Here is a 17,280-nt window from a genome sequence, read left to right as displayed (position 1 = left end):
CATTTATTACTTCAGGCACACTATAGTAACAGGGGTTTTTAAACCTTAAATTAATGATTTCAGCCACTTACAGGAAGGAAACCAGAGGGTGGGCAATAGCGGAGATCCAGTATCTTCAAGGGCACGGGAACCCTCAGAAGTGACTTAGTATTACATGCTACCCCTTGCTTAAAAAAGGGAAAGATGCCACATCATTTAGCCCAAATAGATGCCCTGAATGCACCCTTTAAAAACAGCAGTTAGGTGTTGAAAGGTTCTCCATGTTCCAGCTGCTGTTTGTCACAGTGCATTTAAATACAGGTAACAAGGGGGCAAGCAACTGCTTCTGCAGCATCAAATACTAAAGGAAGGACTTGAGTAATGTCTCAGACAGACTCTGGCCACCTGAGGAGAGGAGCTCAGCAGGGAAGTGAGGTAGGACTGTCCAGGAGAGCACATGTGGCCTGGAAGTTAGAGTTCGGGGCTGGAACTGGGGGCGACTGGGTTTCTTCCTGGTGAGAGCCGGTTGTGAGATTGAGTGAGACATTTCTCCATTTTCTATTCCTATTGCAAACTCTTTGCAGCATGGACTCTCACTGTGTGCACGCACAGGCCTCTGATTTCAGCTGGGGTTGGTAGAGGCTGTTGCAGTAGCAACAATCTGTGACCTGTCTGTTGCATCCCCTCGTGCATTATATCAAGTTATATAAATAAAAGCAGAAGGCACATGCCTAATTCTCTTTACACGGAGGCTGAATTTGTCACACCAGATGAAACCGGGAGTCTATCAAATCTGTGCCGTTGCAGGGATCAGAAATAATGGTGGTGATTCCGCGTTGATTATCACACATGGAACTGAGCAGCAAGGCAGAAAATAACCATCCGTGTACTGCCATCGCAAGACATTTGACTTCCGGCACGGCCCACGCATACAGCTTCACGTGCATTGCTCAGTGCAAAATTTCCAGGTGCCGAGCAATATGGAAATTCCCCGGGGTGCTTTCCACAGAAGGGACTACTTTAACTCACCACGAGGGTGAGTTGCCCCTGCATAGATAGCTTTGGGATGCAGCTAGAGCAAGGGTGGCTCAGTGCTACCTTTGTCCAGCCTGCTCCCACGTTGACAGTAGGGCCTCTGAATCGAATCCCACAAGTCCCTGAGTATGTTCCAGCTCTGCTATCTTCCATGGCTTTTGGGCTGGTGATGTTTCTTGTGTGGGCAGGGTCAGTAGCAAATGGAGGGGAGACTTCTCACGGAGCGCAACGTGAGATCATGCCATGCCAGGTGAGAGATGGGAATCGTGAGATGCAGGGAATAGCTTCAGGAAAGAAGGCCTCAACATGGACCAACACATAAAGGCAGGGGGACTAGAGCCCAGATCTTATTCTTGACCCCATGCCTTACCCACATTGTGACTTCCCTTCCTTTCAATTGCTGGTATCATGGGTGAACGTTCCTTTTAAGTGCTGCTGCATGTCAAATAATATCTGGAGTATGGTACATTGATTAGCCTAGGAGTGAAAGCTGCTGCCTTCTCTGGTAGGTCAAAGGAGACGAGTGTGACAAGAAATGCCATGTGATACTGTCAGTGCTATATGCTCATGGCAGCACCAAGCTGGGTTGGGAGGTCAGAGGGAAACGGGCATTGCTAGGAGCACTGCATATCCTTGGCCTCGCTGGCCATGTGGTGTAAAGGCCTGGACAAAGCCCTTGGCTTGATGAGACCAGTGCAGCCCGCTAAGGTTTACTCTTAGGTGGATTGGCTGAATAACCACAAGTAAAGGGTAGCTAAAAATGGATCAATGTCAGACTGGCAGGAGGTTTCCAGTGGGGCTCCCCAGGGATCTCTGCTGGGTCTGATGGTGATTAACAGTTTTAGTAATGAGTCAGGTGGAGCAATTATAGAGCTTCCCGGTAGAGTTTGCAGATGTCACAGAAGTGGGAAGGGGCTGAAGGCACTTTGGATGATAGGAGGAAGGTCAAAAGGATATTGATAACTTGGGGGACTGGATTATGGGCAACAGGAGGAAATTCAGCACAGACCAAAGGAAAGGAAGAAATGTAAATGCATGCAAGGTGAAGGGAAAGTCATGGGCCAGGCTATCTGTGCTGCCAAGAAGGATCTGGGGTGCCACGGTGGATCACAGACGCAATACGAATCAGCAGTGTGACCTTGTGACTCTACTTTGCTCACATCCTCCAGATCATATTCCCTGGTTCTTCTGGAAGCAGAGATGTTCTGGTCCTTAGTGGCCATGTTTCCCTTGTAGCGTGAGTGATGGCCATTTTAACTCCAGCAGCTATTAGGTTGCTGTTATTGTTCCTAAGGGCCTACTTCTGCGTTCCCATGGGACTTGTATCTGAGCAGGAAGTCAGTATATGCATCTAAAGCTTTCCTGAATCTTTATTAACCTATTTTTCTCAACAATACATGCAGGTTGATACAAGACTATGGAAAGAACCATTTTCTTTTTAGTCGTGCTTTGGCACCTTTAAAATATGGGATAAGTGGTTTAGGACTAATATATGGCTACTGGTCAGTCTGTGCGCTTTTATGCCATATTTTCTTTTAGGCAGCGTCAGTTCAGGGAGCCTGGGCCCAGGGTGTCACATAGGTGCTAAGGTGAAATCCTCCCCTCCCAATTCTAGTTCTTTTGGAAATTACCCTTTGTCTTATGGTCAAATCACATGTGGTCCCCCTGGTGCTGCAGGCTTCTTTATAAACCAGCTCAAGATGAAGAGACCATGTTGAAAATTTATGGAAAATCAGTAATTGAATTTTGGCTGCCCTTATAAATCATATCACCTTGTTATCAAACAGTTGCAAGTATGGTAACACATTTAAAAAGCTGTGTAATTGATGGCTTCTCAGCCACAGCCCGGCACACACGACCAGCCTTTTCAAAAAGAGTCTTTTTCATCCTCCACAAGTACTGTATTTTCTCATGTGCAACATACCTTGTTCCCAAAATACAGCTATTGGAAATTGGAGCATGCATTATATTTAAGAAATATAGTTGAAACAGTTTCGGCTGTTTGCCAGGCCAAAAGTAAAACCTGTAATGACTCGCAGGGATGAGAACAGCGGGCAGCCTTGGCTCCCTTACTGCTGCTGCTCAGATATTTACTATAAGGAAAGATGGGTTTTTTTCCTTCTTCGTTCTGCCTTTCAGAAACACAGTGCTGCTGATCTTCTGCAGCATGTTGTATGCAAGAAAATACAGTATGCCTTAAAGATGCTGGGGATGGCGACAGCTTCCTGATGGTTGGAGCAGAACTGTAAATTGAAATGTAAAGATACCTAGTTGTTGGCTCTGGAAAACCGGGACTCAGGCCCCCCTGCTCTGGGGTCTTGTTAGCTGGTGCAACTTCTATCTTGTGTTATGGGCAGTATGTATGGTACATACTCCCTCTGTTTCCAGACTGTTTTCCAGACCGTGCCCTTGATGTCTTCTTGTGCTAGACAGCCTGTCTGCTTCCAAGGCTGTGTAAAACTCTGTGACACCCAGACTCTTAGAAGTCAATTAACCCTTGCTGCCCATCCTGAACCATTTGAATGCATCTATCTATACCCATAAGGTAATTCCCCCAAAACAAACCTTTAAATACCATTTCTAAGCCAACACTAGTTTCCTGTATAAGAGCTTTCTTTTTGCAAATATCTTGCCCCCTTTTACGGCCAGGCTATAACAATAGTCTCTGGCGTGGCGACATCTCAGACTTCACAGCTCCGGGGAGAAAGAGGGTCATTGCTGGCCTTACAACTCAGGGCTGTGAGAGGTACCATTCTTTAGACAAGGAGTCAAACCAAAGTCCTTTGTGCAGTGTACTTGGGTGGAGGCAAAGACCCCCCCAGTATTCTCCGTAACGTTGTTCTGCTCTGTTTAAACTGAATACCATGCCCAGGGCCGGCGGTGTGTGTCTTATCACAGGGGCCACGATGGTGGCTACATCTGCTTACACAGATGCTGTGCTGTCAATACTGAATTCATAGCTTTGCTTTGTTGCACTTTGCAGACAATCTTGTGCCATAAAGCTGCTATAGAAAATCCTGCTCAGGGCTGGAATCGCAGGACTGCAGCAGGCCAGGACGGAGATGCATTGACAGAGCGGTGCGAGCTCCCATTACCATTTTAACAAGGGGGTTTACAAGCCTGGATGGAGGCACATTGCAGATGCATGGCGGATCTACAAAAGGGCAGGAGGCAGAGCAGTACAGTGAGCCATGAATGCCTGCGCAGGCTTGCGTGTATGATGTCTATCCTGAGCTCACAGCTTCAGGCCTCCAGGAGAGCCCCTGCACCCCAGTTAAGCTTTCCAAAGCCTGAGGAAATAGCCACATTATTTCTGAAGAAAATACAGCTCTGCACTTTGCTTACCCTTCTTGAAGTCTCTCTGACTTACTTTCCCAGCATAAGGGATTCATGTCTTCTTACTTAGCCAGAGATCAGTCCACCCTTTGACTATCCTTGTGGTTCTAAGGACATGGGCTTCCTCTGATGGATTTGCCCTCTCAAAACATTGCTAAGTTATTCTTAGGGAGGAAATTAATTATAAGACAGTAAGAGATAACAAGTTCTCTCTTTTTCATGGTAGCAACACATTTATCTCCGTGGAGTCTGAATGGGACGTACTTTATATGCAGGTCGGCTGCAAAACGGAAGAAATGCAAACTGCGGCAAAACTGGAACATGGGGTTTGGATGTTGGGCACGTCTGGTTAGATGGGAATTTAACGCAAAATGTGAAACAAAAAATCTGGCTATGGGTTTTATGCATTGCAGATCAAAAGGCCAGGTGTAGGCCAAAGCAGCCAATAACTGCATTGTGCCTATCCCTCACTCCCGCCATAGTCATTTCCAGAGTTAGCGTGCCTCTGCGCTAGAACTTTGTTTGGGTCAAGAGGAGTGTAGCGTGCTGGGATTTATGGTCACAGTAGGCCATAATTCCCAACTGGTTGCAGTTCGTACCAAGCAGGTTTCTGGCATCGGTCAATGCTGTCTTCGGGTGAGCAAAGTTTGGATGCTCCCGTTCTTCGGTGCTAGCTTCAAGACGTAAAAGGAAAACCATAGGAATTGCTTTGGGATGTGTGACACTTTCATAAGCAATTTGTATTTTAAGAGGTTTTGTTGATTAGTTTGTCGATTCCTTTTTTAAACATATTTTTTAACTGAAAAATCCCTCTTGGGAAAAAAAAAGGAAAGAAAAACCAACCCAGAGCTAAGAAGTATTTCTCTTTCCTGGGAAGGAAAGTGATTTTAAAGTTCTACAGTGGAGGAAGAACCAGTGAGTTTTAAAGTCAAAGTTTTAGCCCTCACCTCTAGTTGCAGTGAAATTTCCAAATGCCATGTTCCCACAGCAGGAAGTTGACTTAACCTTCTGCAGTGCTGGGGCGGAAGCCGTGCTCTGTTGTGGCTCTATATTTCATTGCAAAGCCTCATACGTTCATACCCATCTCTGATTTGTCTTGCTTCTATCCTCAAGGACTAACCTGCGACCTGACCTCACCTCTCTCTTTACCGGAGCGTCAGTGTGGGACACCAGCCCCTCGGAAAAATATCCGCAAACTTTGTAAAACCAGGTGACTCAACAGAAACAAATGAAGTGGAAAACATGAAGTGGCATGCCCTGGCCATCTTACTGGTAAGTGGGATTTTTGCAAACATTAGTGCATTAGTATTATCATCCTGAGAGTTTCACTGATAACAATAATGGAAAAAAAAACCTTTTGGGCCAGACCACATCTATGCAAGGTGGAGAGAGAGATGCACTGGAAATAGAGGGATTTCTTCGATAAGTTAGTGCAGTTTAGAGGTAACCACAATGGACATTCCCATTCTTCCTGGACCAAGGGCCGTCTTCACTCTGCTTGCTTCTGCATTCCCACATACAGAGCTGGGCATCCAAACAACCTTAATTCTGCCCCATAGTCACACTGTTCAATAATCACATAGTTCCAGTTATAGCAGTTTAGTGTTTGGGGCTCTAGATTAGACTAAACTGATTTCTACAGACACATTGGGGCACATCGACATGTGCATGAATGCACTTCAGTTATTGAGCATTAAATCTAGTACCTCCTTGGGGCATTTATACACGTGCCCTGGGGCGTGGGCTTTAACTAGAGTGGCTCCGAGACCCGCTCTAACTAAAGCACCCAGAGCATCATGTGCATTAGGGCCTCCACGCTTAAAAATGGTGGCGGGGGCACTTTATCTAAAGCTAATTGAATGAGCTTTAATTAAAGCACCCCTGACTCCATTTTTAAGTGTGTAGACACTGATACACAAGATGCTGAAGGCTGCCGGAGCACAGTAATTACCAGCGTGTCGGAGCTGCCTCACTACCTGTGTTTAGGCTCCCTCCTTGTGAGCTACTAAGAAAACGTGCATTAGTCTGTCTTAATGTGCTTTAACTAAAGAGCACAGGGCACCTTTACAAGCTTTATTTCAAGTGCCCCCACCACCATTTTTAAGTGCGGGGATGTTGATCCATGAGACACAGGAGGCTGCTGGAGCGTCGCAATTGTCACGTTTCAGGAGACTCAGTTAATGAAGTCTGTTCCAATACGCTGAAATTTCAGTGTGTCGGAGCAGCCTCCGTGCTCGTGTATAGGTGCCCGTGGTTTTTTAGTGATGCTTAATGCACAGTAGTCTATTTTAATGTGCATTAACTAACTAGCAATGTTTTTTTTAGTGATGCTTTAATGTGCATTAAAGTAGCTTAGTGCACATTAAAGTGCATGTGTAGATGCACCCAGTTAGGTCTTCTCGCAGGAAGTTAGGGGTCAGGCTGTTCTAGATGCCCTCACTATTCATTTCCATATAGTAACACATTTGCATTTATTTTAAAGCTTTTCTCTCATTTTCCTGGATTTAAAACACTTGGTTTGGGTTAATTGCAACATTCCTGAATATTCCCCTTAGTGTCTGGTGTAAGCTCTCAACCATAACACCATCTTAATAGTCTCCTTTTTGCCTGGGAAATACCATTTTTTAATTAAAAATTTCATATGGGAGCACTAACCAAGCAACCCAATGAGACTAGCAACTTGTTGTGTCTGATGTTTTGAGGATATGAAATATTGATTATCTATTCTTTTTTTTAATTATTATTTGAAATGTTATTGCCTGAGTCACTGGTATGTTCTGGCTGCATGATGCAGTGCAAAGAAGGGCAAGTACTTAATTATTGCTGTTTCCTCTTCTCTGGATCCTCTGTGCTCTTTGAAGCTTCTTGTATTCCCCTGAATATAAGTCCCAAGTCCTCTCTGGTCCTTCATGTTGCTCTGGGCATATCTCTGCCCTAGCTTCCCCCACTCTCCTGCACCATTTGTGTTCCTCTGTGGATGCACACTTGGCCCCCAGTTTTTATCCACTTCCATACCCTCCCTCACTTTTCCTCTCCATTCCCACTATCTTGAATAAACATATTGCAAGACACTTCAAGATTGCCCACCCTTTAGGACTTCCCAAGTCCTAGCTGCCTGGGATCTCAGTCAGCACAAAACTCACTTGGGGCCCTGCTACCTGTCTGTAGTGAGACCACAGGAAAGCTGATGGCAGGAATGGGTTTGCCTGCTTGCAAAGCTTGTGAAAAATCAGAAGTAGATATACAACAAAGTGTTTGATTAACTTCTCCCTCCCATCTACCCTCTTAGACCTATCCATTTCTACAGAAATTGTTTTGGGGTTTTTTTGAGCAGGGGGTAGGGGATAGATAGATAGATGCTTGTTGTTGGTTATGCTGCATTGCATGCAAGGTTTATTCCAGAGGCAGAACGAGCCAGCGTTGTCTGTACCAGTCATTCCTCTCTGGGTTTTCTAATGTGCTTTTCTCCTGTCCCTTCTCCTGGCTGTGGTCACTAGTTTTCTATTATGTGTGGCTCAGCCTTGTTTTCTAGGTCTCTTTGCCCCACTCGTGAGAAGGTTGGGGATTAAGAACCTGCTTCTGCATCTCATATCTGGGTTAGGTCTTTGTTCGGCGGACTCGGGGAGGTGGGCTGCTTTGTGATTCTGGCGGTTGGTGGCATTGAGATGCAGGGTTCTCCCAGCAGCCATCCCAGGACCATGTCCCACCTCTTTGCAATGGGGAGATCTTCAGAGATGAATGACATAGGAATTTCACCCAGACAAGTCTCCAGTTCCCATATCTTCACACCCAGGTCTTCCCTGAGAATCCAGTGCCAGATGGACCAGGTAGGGCTGAGATCCTGCTGTCCTCAGCTTTCCTTTCCCTTCCTCCCATGCTCTGTTCAATCTTTGAGTGTATGTTGCAGAAATAAAGGCAGCACCCAGCTGTTTTTCCACTAGCATGTACAACAGGTGATGCACCCTCTTCCAGACAGATGCTGGATGGTCTTTCCTGCACAGGTTGGGGCTGAGCTCATTGCTGACTGCAACGAACTGGGCTTTGGGCCAGTTGTCATTATACAGAGATGAAGTGATTCTTCATTCCTTTCTCCCAACTTTTTTGACAATTGTGTGTGCAGTGAGAAGGGGCATTAAACCAGCGTTCTCCGAGTCTCCTTTCTCTGCCAGGTTCGGCAGCTATTCTGCTTAGTTGGAATGGGCACACTGAAAGCACCAGTAATATGGTTTAAAAAGTTGAGCCAAATTAACCGCTAGTGAAAACTCTTATTATGTGTCTAGTCTCCCTCTGGCTGAACACTTGCAAATAACAGAACTAATACATGCAAATGAGAAGAACCGGGTAGAAGAAGGCCTGTGATTGGTTGTGTTACCTCTGTTACAATAGCCACACTGCCGAAATACCTGGGGCTTGCTGTAATCTATATAATTATAATAATTAGATACAACCATCATTAATAAACTCACTTAATTACAGCCTAATTTCTGTAACTGTTGTCGACTGCGCAAGATTTCAATTACTTTTAATTATATGGCAAGTCAAAGAGTCCATTATTTCATTATTAAGATCATTCAGAACAGAAAAAAGAAGAAAAGAAAAGAAAAGAAAAGGACACACAGATGCTGAGTTTCTTAAAGGACCCCATTTTAAATTAATTTTATCTCCTAACGAATGGACTTACTTATGCACTCTCAGGAAATCCATTCTGTCCTCAAAAAACCAGTGTGGGAACCTTTGGGAATCTGGGGGAAACTTAAGGGACTTGTTGAATCTTTGCTTCACGTGCAAAATGGTACTGAACTGTGGAGTTGCAACTGGTGCCTCCATAAATATCAGCTGCTTCAGAGCTCTTGATCATTTTGGTTGATTCTGTGCTGTTGCCTGCTGGCTGTTAAGGCACTTTATACTTTTGCCGTGTGACATGCAATACTTTGTGCTACCGGGAAGCCCATTTTTTTGCAAGCCCCTGTTTGTTGAAGATCACACGTTGCAGGAAAGACTTTGCTGATTTGTGGCTGCACATTTGGAGCTGGTTTCAAACAGGTGCAGCTGGCTGAACTCATTGTTGGCATCACTCCTCCAGCCTAGCTGGGTAGACAGGGATGATGCATTTATTCTATTGTAATAGGATCGGGGCTGTGACCACCCCTCTTGCCCAGGGTTGTGCCCACCAAACCTCACCCTGTCTTCAGTTTCTCCTTGACAGTCTGCTCTGCTCGCTAGGCTGTTCTTCATCCCCCATTGCCCGCCCCTTTGACCTTCACCTCCAAAAAGCAGCATCTTACCCTGCTCAGCTCGTTTCCTTCTGTCTCCTCTCCTCTCCCTGCTTAGCTGCCTCTGCCCTGTGCATTCACCGCTCCAGACTGCTTAGCCCACTCTCTACCTGCCTCTGTGTTGTAACCTTTTGCTCTGGTTCCCTGCCTCATTTTGCCTCAATAGAGACTGCTGCTCCCCTGTATACACCCTCCTCCCCCCAAAAGGAAGAATGGAGGATATACATAAATTGAGGAACTTCCCACATTTCATCTGAGGTCTTCAGAGGAACCTCTGGGCATGAGACCCTGGAATCTCATTACTTTTCTGTTGGATTGGAGTGGTCTTTTGGCCATGGTCATCCAGGGCACTTGCCTTCCTTTGGTGTCTGGGGAAACTCCCAGCTCTACAGCCTTACTTTCCTGATGGTGTCTGCTCCCAAGCAGGTAGATCGTTCAGCCCTTCCTGCATGCAAGTGGATGTACAAGCATTGGGACAACACTGCAGAGGTGGCTGGGAGGGAATTAGGGCATATGAGTGAGATCTGAGCCTTCTCCAGCCATATTCCAGGCAGTCTCTTCCTAGCTGTGCCTCAAGTTCATGAGATGAGCTGGGCTGCACCCCTCCATCCCTCTATTCAGACCATACCTACCTTGCAAGGGTATTTCTAACATTAATAAAAGGTTTGATAATTGCTTGGAGATGCAAAGGACCATATACACTCACATAGCTTATTTTTTTTCGCCTGTTTTACTTGTTTGGCTTGTTTTCATGGTTCTTTGTCCAGGGCAATGCATGTATTCTGGATCCCGGGAACTGATGATACAGAGCATACAGCATCGAGGCAGATCCTTCATCAGTGCTATCATCTTGCAGCCTGGTCCAAACAGCTATTATTTATTTCTCTCCCTCTACATGCCTGGATCTGACCTCACTTGTGCCCATTGTAGACTTTTGGGACCTCACTGACCTCCAGATTGACTATGAGATCACAACTGAGCCCTGAATCTCTTCCTAAGTATATAGATACATATTTGTATCCTACCAAGATTTCTTGCCATAGGACACGCAGTCCAAGATGGATTGTGAGTCCCTTTCCCATCTTCCTCACAGGAAATTACCATCTACAAGGGCACCCTGTCAAAAAGAAGGAGAGGGCTTACACTGATATGCAAGTTACATTTAAGAAGAACTGAAAGTCTGAGCCAGCATAAGGCAAACTCAGGAGCAAGCTGTCAGAACACAGAAATCTTTTATTTCCCTATACGTTCAGGAAGCATTGCTGTATAATGCACATTGCTGTCCTCCACAATATATATGGGGTGCCAGGAAATAACAAAACCACTTTTTTGGACTAAAATGTAAACTGGATGCCAAACTTATGTGGGCAGCTCCAGCTATTTCCTGCCAAAGCTGCAGCGCTGAACCTTGTTGAACTGTCTGGCTGAAATGGGTTGAGGGCTGATTTTCCTCTTCAAAGTACAAAGCAGGTAGATTGCCTCAGTAATCTGTACCTACACACTTCTCTCCTTTCCATTCACAACCTCCTTGTGATTGTTCTGTGAAGTTTCTTTAAAAAAAATGAAAGGAAGGCTTCGTTACTCTTTTTCCCAATTAAACCTAATTGCAAGTTCAGCCCTGATGAGCAAACCAACTATACCAAGCCAGCACTTACAGCATCTCTTGAATGCCTTATATACTTTTTGGAAATGTAGGCAGGTTCTCTCTCTGGGAGTGAATTGGATTGTTTGCTGCTGTGTTGAACTTGTCCTTTAAAGACTCAAATGGGAACACCCAAAACCTACTTGAAGAAGGTCAGTTGTTAGCAGAGCCAGCTGTCCTGAGTAATGGTGGAAAGCACCCAGGAAACATCACTGGATTAGATCCAGCATTTTATTTAGCAGAGCAGGTGGGACGGAGACTTACCAAGATCTTTAGGCAGCACATTTCCAGCTGATAGGTAGGTTTTGTGGGTAAGAGTCTGTCCCCAAAGTATTCAACAAATGTGGGGGCTTCTTGACATACTCAGGGAGCCAAGCAGATCCACAATGGCATGGAGGAAGGGATCATCTATGAAGAAGGTCCACTGTCCCCACCCTGAGAACAAACATGATGCTGCTTAATATAGACAGGACAGATCCAGCCTAGGGGGCAGAGAGTTGAAGGAAGCAGGGGACCTGAAAGAGAGGAGTTATATTAAATGGGACATTCACGCTGTGGTTAGCGTGAGTGTCTGAGAAGACTGTGACCGGTCTTGAAGTCACTGACCTACTTCGTGACTGCATTTTATCAAGGGAAAGGTACTGGGATGTGCCATCAGTGAGTGAAAGCATCACTTGCTACCATACTAGGTAAGTGTTAGACCTCACAATCTGTGCTTATATTGGTTACAGGAAGACGCATGGGCTGTATGATGTCACTTGCCTTAGAGAGAGACTCAGTCCCCATATCAGCACCCTGAGGAAGTGAGGAAGGTGCGTTACACTATTAGTCCATCATGCTTTCTTTTTAATCCTGTCCATGAGATCCAGAATGCCTTAATCTTAACTGTGGCATGGCCTGCATTCTAGTTGCATTGGGGATTTACTTGCAGCCTCGTCCCGTGTGCATGCACACGGATTTCAAAGGCAAATAGTCTGTCCCCACTCCACTTGGAAGATTTGATTCAACAAGATCTGAAATCCAGATCAGTCCCTTAAGCTTCAGTGTTTGGAAATTGCAAGAAAGACCTCATCTCTTCTTTTGGGAGTCCTTTTTCTAAAGAAACGTTTATATGAAGAATGCCGTTGTGGGACCAGATCCTTGTCCCAGTGACACCAGTGTCAGCTTGGAGTAACTCCGGTGCCATTGATTAATTTACTTGAGATCTTCATGGAACTGAGCAGGATTTAGCCCAAGAGATTTAGGTAAATTGGAAGAGCATCCAGAGTTATACAAATGTAGCCGAACCAAACTTCTAGTCCTATTGAGGCTTAGCCGTTAGCAAGAACGACCCAAGCATCTTCCAAGGTGTTTTGGAAACTCTTGTCTTGATGAATATTAGGCCTGTGCAAAGTGGCTAGTATTTGCTTTGGATTCGGATTCTGCTGATTCAGGGGACAGTGACTCAATTTGAATCAGTGATTCAAATCATTGTCCCGATTCGATTCGGCCAAATCTGATTTGGAGATTCGGCTCCTGCCGTATCTCTGAATCAGCCAGGCCAGGCCCATCCCTGCCCAGCAATGGCTGCCCCAGCTCCCAGAACTTGTTAAAAAACCAAAAAAAGCTCTGATGTTCACTGGGTGCTGGCAGGCGGGGGGCAATCCCTGCTGCCCCACACCATGTGGGGGGCTCTGCACGAGCCCCCAAAGCCCTGAGGCCACTGCAGAAGCGGTGAATCCTGGGGCTTTTCTTGGGTTTTTTTTTTCTTAAAGGACCAGAGCTGGCTTGAGTGGGTCACCCATGGGGGGGGCTGGGGGAGAGAGGGGTGTAAAGTACCAAGCTGGGACGGGTGTGGGCAGCCATGAGGGGCTGAGGGGGCAGTGGGGGGGGTCAGGGGGACTGGGGGAGCTCCCTGCTGCAGCCACCAGGGACTGTCCAAATCATCAAAGGTCTCTGAATCTTTTCAAAGCTCTTCAAATCTTCAGAATCGGTTTGAACCTTTGATTTGGTCCCCTGATTCAATACAGATCCGGAGATTCGGCTACTGAATCAGGCCGAATCTCCTCCATATCAAATCACCACCTGAAACTTCGCACAGCCCTAATGAAACACTGAAGGTGAAACCCCGCTCCCCTCGCCCTGAAGTCAGCACCAGCCCTGACGTCGACTTCAACAGAGCCAAGAGCACATTCAAAATATCCCTCTTATTTCATGTGCCTCGTGTTTTCCCACCCTCTCTAAACACCACCCCTCAAAGAAAACCAAGGAGGGCAAATTAGTCTGAGCCTGTGCTCCTTAGACCATGTCATCCCTCTGCCCTTTCAGCTTCCTATAGCCCTGAAGCTAACTAACAGTTCACTCATCACTAAAAATTGTATCAGTGTGCATTGGCCAGTGAAGGCCACTGACCAGTAACAGAGATCAGTAATGACAATGACCCGTGGGTCAGTGAAGGCGACATGTTGCTTCGATGCATGCTGTACCTTCCTGTGCTCGGTTACTTGACCGTAACGCGTTACCCTGGTAGGAGTCAGGCATCCAGGTTGTAGCCGTATGGGCCTCGAGGCAGAAAGAACTTGTGGTCGAGGTGATCTCTTTTATTCGACCAACTAGATTTTTGCAAAAAGAAATTCTTTAATGTCAGGCTTTCAGACAGGAAGTGGGGTGAGACCTCTTCAAAGAACCTGTTGAGACCATCAGCCATTATTATTCAAACAACCACAAGAGGTCAGCTGTTAAAATGATTGGAGCGCCGGGCAGAATAAATTGAAAGGTGTGTTGGGAAGGGAAGAGGTTGAAAAGAACAGTTGTGGGCAAAGCCCGTGCATTATTTATAATATTTTTCTGACTTCCAGAACCTTGTCACAATTAATTTGCTTATGAATCTCTGCAGCAAAAAAAGTTGCTAGAGGCTTCTGGTGGTACAAGGTTGCTCCGGGTTGGACAAATCGATGTCATCAGAGGTAAAAAATAAAACAAAATTGCAGGACGATTGCTAGTCAGATTTGCCAATGATTTTACCAGAAAGCCACCCATTGCTTTCCAGGAGCACTGCAGAGAGGAATGTAGATGTGTACAGCGTCACGGTAAATTGCTGGCAGTTGAGGTCTATTGAACACGCAATACTTCGGTTAGATTTGGTAGATGAGCTACCAAAGTTTTGCCAAGCACGTTGGCCCAAACCCTGCTGGGTAGAAGCAGCGCTGCTGTTACCAGCTTGCAGAGACTTCACTGCAGAAGGCTGCTTGCCCAAGGCAGCGTTTGCTTCCACCCATCCTCTTGACTCACTTTTCTTCCCCCTCCATCCCATTTCCTTTTTTCTGCCTCCGTTTCATTTCTCTTTTTGCCTCCCCTCCTCCTCTCACCCGGGGAAACGTCCGTCCAAATTAGAACACAGCACGGGGAGGATTATGGAGTTTAGCTGTGAGGATCAGAAAGCCTTTTTCTCTTACAATTTCCTCCTTTTTTCTCATCTCTTTAGCTCTCCTACCATGAACATTTGCGGGCAGAATTCACCACGGCGTTGCTCCTTTTCTCTCCTTTAGTTCCATGCAAAATCCTATCCAGAAGTTATTCAGCGCCTGCCTTGAGGTGAAGCGACAAGGCTGGAGTTGGAGAAAACCTTTTCATCTCCCAATGAAAATCCCTGAATTGAGTTCTTACTGCCGGCTGGTGTCCGCGGGGATTAGGGAACAATAATGCGATGGTGGTTTTTGTCTCAGAAGGCAAGAGTTTTATATTTGCGATTGTGGGGCGCTGCTGTCTCGTTGCTATTTGGTGGAGCTGCTTTGAGTTTGCGTGCCTGCCCGCTAGTAGCGGACCAGGAAAGGAAAGCAAGATGCTGAGCACCCTGACTCGGATCCAACACCATGCACAACCAAGTCACCCCCCAGGGCTCCCTTGTATGCTTAAATTGAAACACATCCTAATGCGCTTTGACAGAGACGGGGCCAGAGAGCTGGGAACTTTTCAGGGCGAAGCCCTTACAATAGAGGGAAATGTGGGGGCTGACAGTTTGGAGGCATGGAGATGTCAAGGGTTTGGATGCAATGGTCCTTGTGATGTCCGGGTAACTTTGGCCTCGGCATTAGAGCATGCATCTATTCCAGCTAGATCGCTGCCTGACCTTGGAGGCTGGTGGCTGTCCGGCGGCCTGTGTCTCGGGTCAGCACCTCAATGTCGACATCACTAAAATCACGGATGTTTGCTAAGCCTGAACGGCCTGTAGGAGCGAACTTCTCCCCTGACGCACCCTAGGGCGATCACTTCAAATCAGGGAGAAGGTCAGGACTGGGTGAATAATTCATGATGACTAATTTAGTCAGTGAATTTTGCTTTTCTGTGTACTAATTGTGCATGAACAGACTATACCAGCCAGGACTTTATTTGCTGTTTGACGTTAATGTTTTCTGTGAGCAGTCCCCAGCCTATAAATTGTATCACCAGCTGCATGGTTTTATTTAATATTAAAAAATTGAATGGCATTAGCTAGCTTTAATTGGACACCTAGATCACACCGCGGTGTTGCTTTTCCCTGATTAGATGCGTCTAACTCTTAGAATAAAATTTCCTCTGCAAATATTTGGGCCTCCAAGTTCAGAATTGGTTTGTGGATATTCTCCAACATTGCTCTAAAATGGATTGTTCTTGCAGAAATCCCTGCAGATAAACTCCTTGGCTAGGCTATCCACAGGTACCAAACGCAGAAAGGTATAAACAGAGATGAAGTGAATTAGTTGGGGGAAAAATGTGCGTTATTTAAGATTTGTTAGTGAAAGGGTCTGGGAGTTAATTTTTTTGCTGTTGCTGCTGCTGGTTGTGCTATATATACATATTTTCTAGACAAATATCATACAGAATTTCAGTTTCCAGAGCAATACTTATGGTATGTTTCTTCGTTCTTATAGTCGCACAAAAGTAGATTTTTGTTTCGGGGTCTTTTTTAATAAAATAGAGATCAGGATATAGAGTTACGTCCCTGGCACCTCCGTGAAAAGTCTGATTTTTCTGTACAACAATCTCCATATGTTACTTATACACAGCCAAGGTCCTGGCACTAGAGAGAGACTACACTGACTGATATACAGTCTGTGCACTGCATAATGTGGCTGTTTCTTTTTCCCTTGGGCATTCAACCAATACCTTTCTCTGCCGTCTCATGATCCCACCTGATTCATCTCTGCTTCCTAGCATATAAACTCTCCAGCAGCCCCAAAGTACAGGAGTCTTCAACCACATCACGTTTCGCCCGGCGTGTTTTATATAGGTGGGTTTTACAAACAAAATTAATGTGCTTTGCCCATGAAATTAAATAAGCGTTATGCGGTCATGATATCAGCCCTGTCACATTTTGCTATTTTCTTTTTTCCCGAAACCAAAAAGGAGTTTCCAGCCCTCCCCTGCTTAGGTTTTCTTAAGGTTGGCCAAGATATTAAACACTTATTTGCATTCAGAGTGTAGTTACTTTTGAAACATTACCAGGGAAAAGGGTGTTTGGAGCTGGAAATAACACCCAGAAGTCCACAAATTCTTGCATAATCCTGAGCACACCGAATACAAATGTGTGGTAATTTAGTGCTGCACAGCTATGCTCACACCAGCAAGGTTGGTTTTAATGCATCTTCTCACCTCTTCTTCTATAAGATCTGGGACAGAAGTTCAATAAACTGATTTAACTTAAATCAGTTAAGTCTGATACTACATGTATCCAGGTTTATCTGAAACTGGTTTGAGCTATTTTGAAAGCAGTTTATGTGCACTGAACTTCTGTTGCGTTACAGATTTGAAGCGGTTTCCAATCACTTATACCGGTATATGTGTAATTTCTGTCTCTAGCCTATGACAACTGGAGCTAATCAATGGGCCAGGAGATGTGTAGGATCTCTTTTTATTTCTAACTCCAATAGAGCACAGGAAAGGTTTGACCTGGGGAAGTGCTGAATGCTCTCAAATCCCATTTAAATCCGGTATGGCCTAGGAGAGAAGCCTTACCTCATCATTAAAGGCAGAGGGAGTAACTACACATTAAGGATG

At 45.5% G+C, this 17,280-nt stretch overlaps 1 long non-coding RNA gene across 2 annotated transcripts in view; it reads left to right on the top strand.

Moving 5' to 3' along the window:
• LOC102367763 overlaps window positions 1-17,280 on the top strand; it is a 128,899-nt gene that overhangs the window by 103,732 nt on the left and 7,887 nt on the right. The window contains exons 3-4 of one of the 2 annotated variants that reach the window (XR_003093431.1): window positions 5,464-5,622; window positions 14,729-14,796. This is a non-coding gene — a long non-coding RNA (uncharacterized LOC102367763). Of the gene's footprint in view, window positions 1-5,463; window positions 5,623-14,728; window positions 14,797-17,280 lie in introns of those variants that run through there. The other variant, XR_323510.2, reaches the window with a different exon arrangement.

Source organism: Alligator sinensis, unplaced genomic scaffold, assembly GCF_000455745.1.
Source record: "Alligator sinensis unplaced genomic scaffold, ASM45574v1 scaffold550_1, whole genome shotgun sequence".
NCBI classification, from domain to species: Eukaryota; Metazoa; Chordata; order Crocodylia; family Alligatoridae; genus Alligator; species Alligator sinensis.
This window is presented reverse-complemented; position numbering and strand designations above follow the sequence as displayed.